The following is a 9,905-nucleotide window of genomic DNA, read 5'->3' on the forward strand; positions in this document are numbered from 1 at the left end:
GGCTGCGCCTGTTGTGAGGAGAGATGTCTCTTTTATAGGGTGAGGAGAGGTCAGGCAGGAAAACTGGGTTGATAGGGGGGAAACAGGTTTAGGCAGAACTAAGTTGTTTTGGGTGGAGCCAAAAACAACTGTTTTGGCTTTAGTTTAGGCTTGATGGTATCAGTGGTCCTGGTGTCAGGGTTATCTTGTCTTTTTCTATGTGGGCTTCCTCATTCCTGTCCCCTGCATCAACCTTTCAATGAATCTTTAATAAGAAGCTAGCTATGTGTAGACAGGACAAAGGGGCAAGCAGATTCCCTGCTGGTGATTAAGGAACCAGTATGCTTGGGGAGGCATGAAGGCAATGGAAGTGCAAGAAGCCCTTCAACTATCTGAACATGGTACTATAGAAATCCTTATGTAGATGAATGGATTCCAAATGATCCCCACATCTGTGTATAGTGCAAAGCCTAGAACCCTATCCACTATGAGGGCCTAGGTCTCAGGTCTGTATGAATATAGCTGGAAGCTAGATAAGACTATCTTAGGAAGTCCATCAGTCAGTCAAGGTATTATCGAGCACTTGCTTTGATGGTGCTCCCCGTTTGCCTAGCTATCACTCTGTAAGTAAACTTCTTTTCCCCCAAGGTAATCCAGGAACACAGTCTCTAGGATGACGGCTGAATTCCAGTCCTTTCTCTCCTTCAGTAACACTCATGTTGTCAGAGGTAATTTTTGCTTGACTCAGTAACCAGGGGGAAAAGAATCTCAGCAAGGCAGAGAGGAGGATGGAGGTGAGAGAAGTTGGAGGTCAGAGGAAGAAGAGACAGGAGATACTTCTCTCACAGCTCCCCAAACCTTGGAATTTCCTAAAGATAAGAGCAAGGGGAGCAACTTTTATCATTCTGTTTGGTCTTTTGTCTTCAGTTCCTCCTCTGAACTGTGGAAGTGAAATGGGTGTCTTGTTATTCATAGCAAACTTCTTTCCACCACAATTGGGTTTATGTTAATGAGGCAACTTTTGGAAAGCACCTGAGGATGGGGGCTGCCAATAGATCCAAATCCAGAAAGGAGGGGGGGACTTTCAGGCCTGACTCCTGATTTCTGGGGAGGGGAGAGGAGCTGGAGGCTAAAAGAATCACAATGGCCAATGAATTCATCAACCATGCTTCCAAAATGAAGCCTCATTAAGAACGGAGAAGGATGGGGAGAACTTCCAGGTTGGTGGACATGTGAGGTGGCAGGCAGAGGGGCACGCTTGAGAGGCCATGGGGGCACTCTGTGCCTTTCCCCATAACTTTCCTTAATTTCGCTTCCACCCAGCTGTTCCTGAGTTAAACTTTTTTTTTTTTTTAAACAAGCCAGTAGTCTAGTAAATAAAAGTTTCTCTGAGTTCTGTGAGTCCCTCTGGCATATTTATTGAACCCAAAAAGGGATTCTGATTACCTGTAGCTGGTTGGTGAGAAGCACAAGTAATAACCTGGATTTGCGGTTGGTGTCTGGATTTGAAGGTGGTCTTGGGGGACTGAGCTCTTGGCTGGTGGAATCTGATGCTCTCTCTGTGTCTCTAGTGTCTGAATTGACTTAAATGAGTGTTGTTTTTGGAGTCTGTGAGTTTGGAGAGCCGGGTACTTGGGTTCATTCCGGGAAAGGTTTCACCACAGCTCCCATTTCAGCAGCACATGGTGAGTTTTCCAGGTGAATTTCTACAAGAGAAAGAGATACTAGCTATATTTAAAGTTCAGGTTTATTAGGGGAAAAGGGACAGAAGAGTAAAGTACACTTGCATGGACACAAGCGGGCAGGAAGGAAGAGCTGTCCCAGAAGGGAAAGATTTGCTAAGAGAGGCCTGAATGGTTGCAGGCGGGCAACCTTGACAGGTCACAGGCAGGCAGGAAGGCTGCTGCCCTGCGAGGGAGATAGTTGGTGAAAACAGACATCTGCATAGTCACTGGTGGGCAGTGGGATTGCTGCCCTGAGCCAGTGCAAAGACTGCACTGATACAGTCTTCTTCTGTTTGGGAGGGGGCCGCTCCTAGTGAGTCTTCAGTAGGTTGCTAATTTTGGATAACTATGTAGAATTTGAAAGGGACTGGAGATTCTACAATGGGCTCAATCTCCGTATCTTTACCCTTGGGCCTGTGCTCTACACAGCAGTCTGATATCTGCTTGGATGTTATGCTTTGTAATATAGGCATCTACCTACCCAGGGTCTCTGGATACTGATTTCTGCAACTATGTTGATGGTTATGCTAATCTCTTCTACCCCCACGTTCTTGTGAGCCAGGTTTCTGGTCTTGTGTCTCCTTTTCAGTTTTCTATTCTTGTCCTCCATCAACAGGGCACACAGCTGGTGTCAAAGAATTATTCCTTGGTGGTGTGAAGAAGTCCCTTCCCAATACACCCACATTGGAATGGGGTCCAGAACCATTTAATGAGTGGCCCAAGAAGGGTTAGTGCAAGTTGTAAAAGGCTGTTGCCTTTTTTTAACCTCTGGGAAAAAAAAAATCACACAAAGGGCTAATTCATGGAGTGTAAAAGGAATGAGAAAAAGTCAAAGGAAAAAGTTATGAAGCGTTTATTCACAATAGTATACATTCCATGCTGTTATACTGGGAATTCCATTTACACACTCAATGTTTATATGAACTTCTTTGGAACCCAGCATAAACCTTTGACAGTATTTAGAAAAAAAGAAGAAGAAAATCATGAAATAGCAAAATGAAAAGAGAGAAATCAAAGTGAATGGAAACTCTTGGTCAATTAAAATATGTCACACCTCCTTGTCTTTCTCTGCCTCTGGATTCGAAGCTCCAGGGCATGTAAACACCAGAAATTTGTGTTTCTGGCAAAAGCCCTTCTAAGGTTGTGCTAACTCTAACTATGAAGAAAGCACAGCACCTCTGAAATGACCAGTTTCTTGGAAGCAGGGCTGAGCATTCACTTCCTTGAACACACCCAGATCACACTGAAAGCTTATTCAATAAAGGCTTATTGAGCTCTCACCTTGCAGGTAAACCTGCTGTTCTATTCGTTCTATTTTATGAGGAGAGCTTAAAGATTAATCCATTTAGATTATGGCATTCAAGGTCAGGGATGTTCCCCTTCCTCATCTCTCTGTGGAAGTCTTTCCTACAGATTCCACTCAGTATTCCTCACTGCATAAAATACAAACTAGTGACCAGAATTCCAAAAAAGAGGAAAAACTTAAAAACACATATTCCTTTGAAAAGTTGCTAAAAGTAATTTTGTCATGCTTCCATTTTGTGAAGAGATTTCTTTAGCATCCTCTGCAAGTCCAATAAAGGGCTTTGTGAAGAGAACTAAGTAGTTTTGTTTATCCTGAGATCCAAAAAAGACAAAAGAGGCATCAATTTAAATTTTGAATATTTTTCAAACTTTAAACTTTTTTCAGCTTTCACTTAGAAAAGATTTATAAGTTAAATTCTCAGTTTTGTAAAGCATGCTAAATGCTCTAACAACTCAGGCTGTAAGGAGGAAATAAAAGAAAAATTGTGGAATAGATTAAATTCAAATTGAATCTTATTTTATTTAGACATAATTTTTTTAATGTGCAAGAGAATGGAGAAATAAAAGTTGTCTTTTTTTTAAATTTTTCTTAAATCTTTTTTAATTTTGGGATAGTATTTGATTCCTCCCCTCAGGTGTTGTCTCGTATTTCTCCCACCACCACAGTACTTGTGACCCATCACCACAGTCCCTTGTGCTCTTCCCTCCCTTGTTTAACCCCTCTTCCTCTTCATCCCCTGGTCGATGCCTCAAATCTATGGTCAGCCTGCAAGTTTTGTCTTTTTCCTGACCCTTTCTTTGGTTTCTCTAAACTCTGCATATAATTAAAACCATCTAATATTTATCTTTTTTCTTCTGATTTAAGAAATAAAAGTATTTGAACATTAAAACAAAATAACATTTATAAGTGCCCCCTACATACCCGGTACTCTGACAACTAGTTTATAAGGATGGGCTAGCTGCTGGAGTGAGATATTAAAGAAAATAGTATGATATGAACTGTTTGGGTACAGTTTACTAAGGTTAAAAACAAAGCCCCACTCCTGACCCAGCAGGTAGGGTTGGAGGGCTGGAATAAGGGACTGGGTAAAGCTGCCTTGTGTACAAGGCCAGAAAACCGACCATCATAACCAGAAGAACCAGCCCAGCACTGGGAGTGCAGAAGCAGAGGCCAGGATGTGTTTCTGTGTCAAAGGCCAGTACCAGAGGCCAGACATCCCAGCAGGTAACTGGTTTTGTGAAGAGGATATGGCATGGTGAGGGGCTGATGCCCTCACCCGGGCACCTTCTGAGGAACAGCAACTAGCCAGTGTTACCCGAGTAAACTTGAAAGTGGTTCCGTCAGCCCTAGAAGAGGCTTGAGGTGACCGCACCTCGTGAGAGCCCTTGAGGCTGCAGTAAGCAACTCACATGCTCCCAATGTCCTCACCCACCAAGTCATGAGATGATAAATGCTTGTTCTTTGATAGTGCCAAATTTTGGGGTGCTTTATGAGGTTGCCACATAACTTACACAGTCAGGTGGAGCACTGACCCCATTCTGTGATTTTACCTTTTGCTCGACAGGAGAAGTCATTGAAACATTTGAGCAGAAGAAAAAATTTTCTGCCTTGTGTATTTAATGGGCTATTTTCCTGTTGGGTTGAGACCAGGCAAAAGGATGGAAGAGGAGGAAACAGGAAGAATAGTCAAGAGACTAGTCTGATAACCCAGGCAATTAATTCCAAGTGTGGGGTACAGAGTCCTGGGGTGCCAGCAGCCTCTAATTCTGAACTCTGGGCCCCAGGAACAACCTGCATAGATATCCATGTTGGCTGGATACTTGGTGGATCTGTTGGCTGAAAGCCATACCCACCTTCTGGTCTCTGGTGGAGAGAGTCCAGCCCTCACTCTGCACACTGGAGGTGGCACCACTGTCTGTGGCTCACCTGGCACTGAGGGATTAGTTGAGTGGATCCAGGTAAGTGGAGATGTCACCTTCCAAGGTCCACTTCTGAAAATACCCAGGAGTGGGAGCTCTGAGGCAGTACACATTTCAGGAGTAGAGGGTTCTGCAGCCCCTAAAGCCCCTATTTTGGGGCCTGCAAGACCCCTGCAGTATTCCAAGCACATTCTTGTTGGCCAGCGAGGATGACTGCCTTTCATCAGGGTATTCCGTACACTTCCAGACAAGCCTTTGTGCTGGTGTTCGGAGAGTAAGGGCGGTTACTATCACAGGCCCAGCCTGACCATACCCATACCCTCCGTGTCCTCATACATTCCAGACCCTTTGGGACCCCCGAGCTGTCATAGGCCCTCACCAGTCCAGCTTGCAGACACTGCTGTCATGGCATCTGGCTCTTAGCACGTGTGACATTTTCCCCAGACCACAGCAATTGGATTTGTTAATTTATTTTTTAAAAAGATTTATTTGTTTATGCATACAAGAACAGGGGTACAGGCCAGAGGTGCAGGGGGTGAGAGGATTCACCAGAGACAGAGTGGGGAATGAAACAGGCAGATTGACTGAAATATACTGCTGAGGGGAGCAGTGGGCAAGTCAGGAGAAGTCTGCTGCGCCATGTGGGTAACTACCTGGCCAGGGATTGAACTTGTGCATGTGGGTAGCTCCCTGGCCTGGGATTGAACTCGTGCTGCAGTGAAGCTAACTCTGCGGAGAGCTTCATAGTGTTGAGACTTCCATTGTGCCACCAGGGAAGCCCCTCACATTTGTATTTTTAACAGTAGTTTTGATGATGAATTTAAAGGAAGAAACATTAAGCTTAAGGAAGTGTGATGTAAAGAGACTGAATTACGTGAAATGTATCTGATGGCTGCAAAGGAATGTCCCACAATTGCAAAAAAATAACACTCGTCCATGGTGACAGGACACTGGAAGTGACCCGTGCATCCGTCACCAGGGAAGGGTGCAGGTGAAAGGTGTGTGTGGGTCCATGGAACTCTGCATAGATATTACAAGCAATGGCTTAAAAATGAACGAGAATATGGATAGGGATTTCAAAAGTGCTTACTAAAAAGCCAAGTGAAGGAACAGAATGTGATCTAGAACACAGTGTCATTAGTACATCATGCAACGCAACAATGCATATTTTATAAGAGCACACACACAAGTATCCACTAAACAGGAGAGAGTGTCTGAGGGGAAGGGGCCGAGCAGAGTAGGACAGGGAGGGGCAAGTCCTGCAGGGTCCAGAGACATAACTGAAGGGCAACCCCACTGTGGTTCAAGAGAATAATGGCTCATGCTAAAGAATTCAAGTTCAAGGTTCTCATTAAAAACTTTAACAGACTTGCAAGTTTTAAATTCAATATTTAACATTGAATAATGTTCCTGGACATAATACTGATATTTATGATTAATACTGAATATGTTTCTGAACAGATAAGCATTCTATTTTTCTTTTAATCATATTAAAATCACAATCACAATCTTTTTTAAAAGATTTGTTTTATTCATGTGTGCATACAAGAGCTGGGGTGTAGGCCAGAGGTGTGGGGGGTTGACAGGATTCACCAGAGACAAGATTGTGAGGCAGAACAGGTGATCGACTGAAAAACACTCCTGAGGGAAGCAGCAGGTGAGACAGGAGAGGTCTGCCGCTCCATGTGTGTCACCTGCCTATCGGGGGATCGAACTTGTGCTACAGTGGCTGTTGATTGCCTCATAGTGCTGAGATTTAACCTCTTGCGCCACCAGGGAGGCCTGCAATCAATAATTTAATCATATGAAGCAAATACACTGTATCTTTCCAGAGTCTTAACAGCTTCTCTCCACCCACACACACCTTGTCCAGTGCTGGGACAGCTTGACCTCTTTCTTACCACTGCTGTCAAGTTCAGGGCTGAGGAGTGCTGATTTGCTTCTGTTCTTAGACACTTGAGTCACACCTCTGTTCCAGCCTTCCACTAGGCCGGTCCCAGCTCTACATTGCGCTGACAATAATGGTCATCTTCTGGTTATAATTCAAGGTTTGCTAGTTATTTTTGCCAGGGAACCTGCTCTGCTAGTCACTTTCCATGTGACTGAGCCACCCAGTCTCGGCCTCTCCCTGCAACCAACCTATGGGGTTTGCATGAACTGACTGTTGATGTGATTCCTGCCTGGCACCTGCTGACCCACTAGTCCTCTGGTTTTCCAGAACCTCTAGTTGGTGGAAAAGTCTGCTCCTATACTCTGCAGTGTACACGGGCCTTGGGTTCTACCAGCAGTGGTAAAAACAAGTACCCCCAATTCCTCTCTTTGGTTAGGAATTTTTTCTGCTTTCTCACTGGGTCTGTGGAAGTTGGCGGCAGTAAATTTGCTTGTATATTTATGACGGGCTGTGAGGCTGAGTTTCTTGATAAAGGCCCATTCATGGAGCAGTGGCGACTGCAGGTTAGCATCACCTGGGGAGCTGTGAAAACACCAGACCTGGGCTCAGCTCCAGGCAGATGGAATCAGCACCGCAGAGGCAGAGGGCCGAGTCCAGGCCTCTGAGATTCAAAGGCTCCCTGGTGCTTCCATATGCAGCAGACTTTGAAATCCACTGCTCTGGACTCTACATGGAGACTGGAAAATTAGCCTTTCGTTGACAATACATGAACTAAGAGAAATCAAAATTTCAACCTCCATGTCAATGGCATGATTACACACATTAGAATCATGATCAAAAATTTCCAGATTTTGGGCCTCCCCGGTGGCACAGTGGTTGAGCACTGGGTTGCTAAGCTGCCCGCAGCCTCTGCTGCTCTGGTTCAATCCCCGGCCACTGGGTGAGGGTCCCACATGGCGCGCAGACCTCTCCTGCCGCCTGCTGCTCCCCTCAGCAGTATATTTCATCAGTCTGTCTGTTCTGCTCCCTGCTCTGGCTCTGGTGAATTCTCTCACCCTCCTGCACTTCTGAATGTACCCAGTGCTTGTGTAAATAAATAAATAAATCTTTAAAAAAAAATTCCAGATTCCATCAGATGGTTGCACCTATATGTGGAATACAGAGAAACCGAACAAAGGGTCAGGGAAAAGAAAAAATTGCAAGCTGACCACAGATCTTAGGCATCCAGCAGAGGCGGGGTGGTGGTGAGAGGGGCCAAATCAGGGGAGGGAAGAGCACAAGGGACCATGGAGATGGTAATGGGTGCTGTGGTGGTGGGAGAACTATGGGGACTATACCCGAGAGTGTTAGGGGGAAATGATGTCCTGGGTACCCCGTTTTTTATTGGAGTTGCTCTACAACAAGAGGAGAAATCAAATGCTACCCAAAAATGAAGATGTAAAAAAACAAATTTAAAAATGTAAGTAAAAATTTTGCCCCTAGATTCCCCTTCTTGCCCACCATCCCTAAGTCCCTTGAGCATCCTCTGCAAATCTTTGCAGGCCTACCTCACTGTATGTTTACCGGCTAACACAGTAAATGTAAGTAATACAGGTCGTGGAAGGTAGTGTCAGCTAAAGACTCATTCATTCCCTTTCTCAGGTTGCCACTAGTTTATCATGAGTATCTACTGACTGCCAATTATGTGCAAGGAAGTCGTCTCGCAAATTGTGGGATGCAAAAATACTCAGGGCAGTGCTGTGGCCTTCAAGGTGGTTTTGGTTCTGCTTTCTACAGCTAACTGAAACCCATGGCAGTATAAAATACCTCGCTCTTTGCAGTCTTGGGGAGTTCAGGGAAAAATGGTGGTGTGGCAGCAGGACAGAAGGGTGCCTTACAAGACTGTTAGCATCTCCATGAGTGGGAAATATGAGGGTAAAGAATATTCTAGTCAGGATGCTCCCAGGTAGTGTTAAGTGTCAGCACTATGAAGCAATCTGCAGCTACTGCAGCACAAGTTTGATCACAGGCCAGGGAGGTGACCAACATGGTGCAGCAGACCTCTCCTGTCTCACCCACTGCTCCCCTCAGCAGTGTATTTCAGTCAGTCTGTCTGTTCCGTTCCCCACTCTGTCTCTGGTGAATCATCTCAGCCCCCACACCTCTGGCATGTACCCCAGTTCTTGTATGCATAAATAAATCAATCTTAAAAAAAAAAGGAATATTACAATTGAGGCAAGTAAGCCCATCAGAACACTGCTTTGTCATCCAGGATGGCATGAATGGATAATGGCCTGACAAAGCTGGGGTACAAAAACATCAAAACAGCCTTTGCTTTGGGGGAGGAAAAGCAAGGAATGACCAAAAAGTGAAGAAACCTTTGCAAGGATGGAACATCGTATGTCTTGATAGGGATTTGGGCGAAAGGGGTTTATTCATTTGTAAAAATCAGTGAAGATACAGAGAGATTGGTTCATTTTATCATATGAAAGCTTGCAGAAGAGAAATTGTCAACAGATGTAGAACTCTAGTTAATGACATGCACTGTCATTAAAATATTTAGAAAGTAGTATACTGGTGTATCTGGGTTATATCAAAATATATAAAAAAGAGGTGGATGGATGGACAGAAGCGTATGTGATAAAGCCAGAACAGTGACCTGTCCATGACAAAACCTACCTGTTTGCTAGAAGATTCTTTCTACTTTGTTACATGAGTTCTTTTTTTTTTTTTTACAGATTTATTTATTTATGCATATAAGAGCTGAGGTTTAGGCCAGAAATGCGGGGGGGGGGGGGGGGGGAGGATTCACCAGAGACAGAGTGGGGAACAGAACAGGCAGACTGACTGAAAACACAGTGCTGAGGGGAGCAGCAGATGAGACAGGAGAGGTCTGACTCACCTTGTGGGTTGCTCCCTGGCCGGCCGGGGGATCAAACTTGTGCTGCAAAGGCTGAGGACAGCTTCATAGGTTGTGTCTTAACCCCTTGCGCCACCAGGGAGGCCCTGTTACATGCATTTTATAGTAAAATTAGGAGTAAAGGGGACTGAAGCATAGAATGAGGCCAGTGTATTTTAGAATTTAACATGTTAGAACTTAGCACAAC

This window comes from Talpa occidentalis, unplaced genomic scaffold, assembly GCF_014898055.3.
Source record: "Talpa occidentalis isolate TD23 unplaced genomic scaffold, MPIMG_talOcc4v2.1 talOcc4.2, whole genome shotgun sequence".
NCBI classification, from domain to species: domain Eukaryota; kingdom Metazoa; phylum Chordata; class Mammalia; order Eulipotyphla; family Talpidae; genus Talpa; species Talpa occidentalis.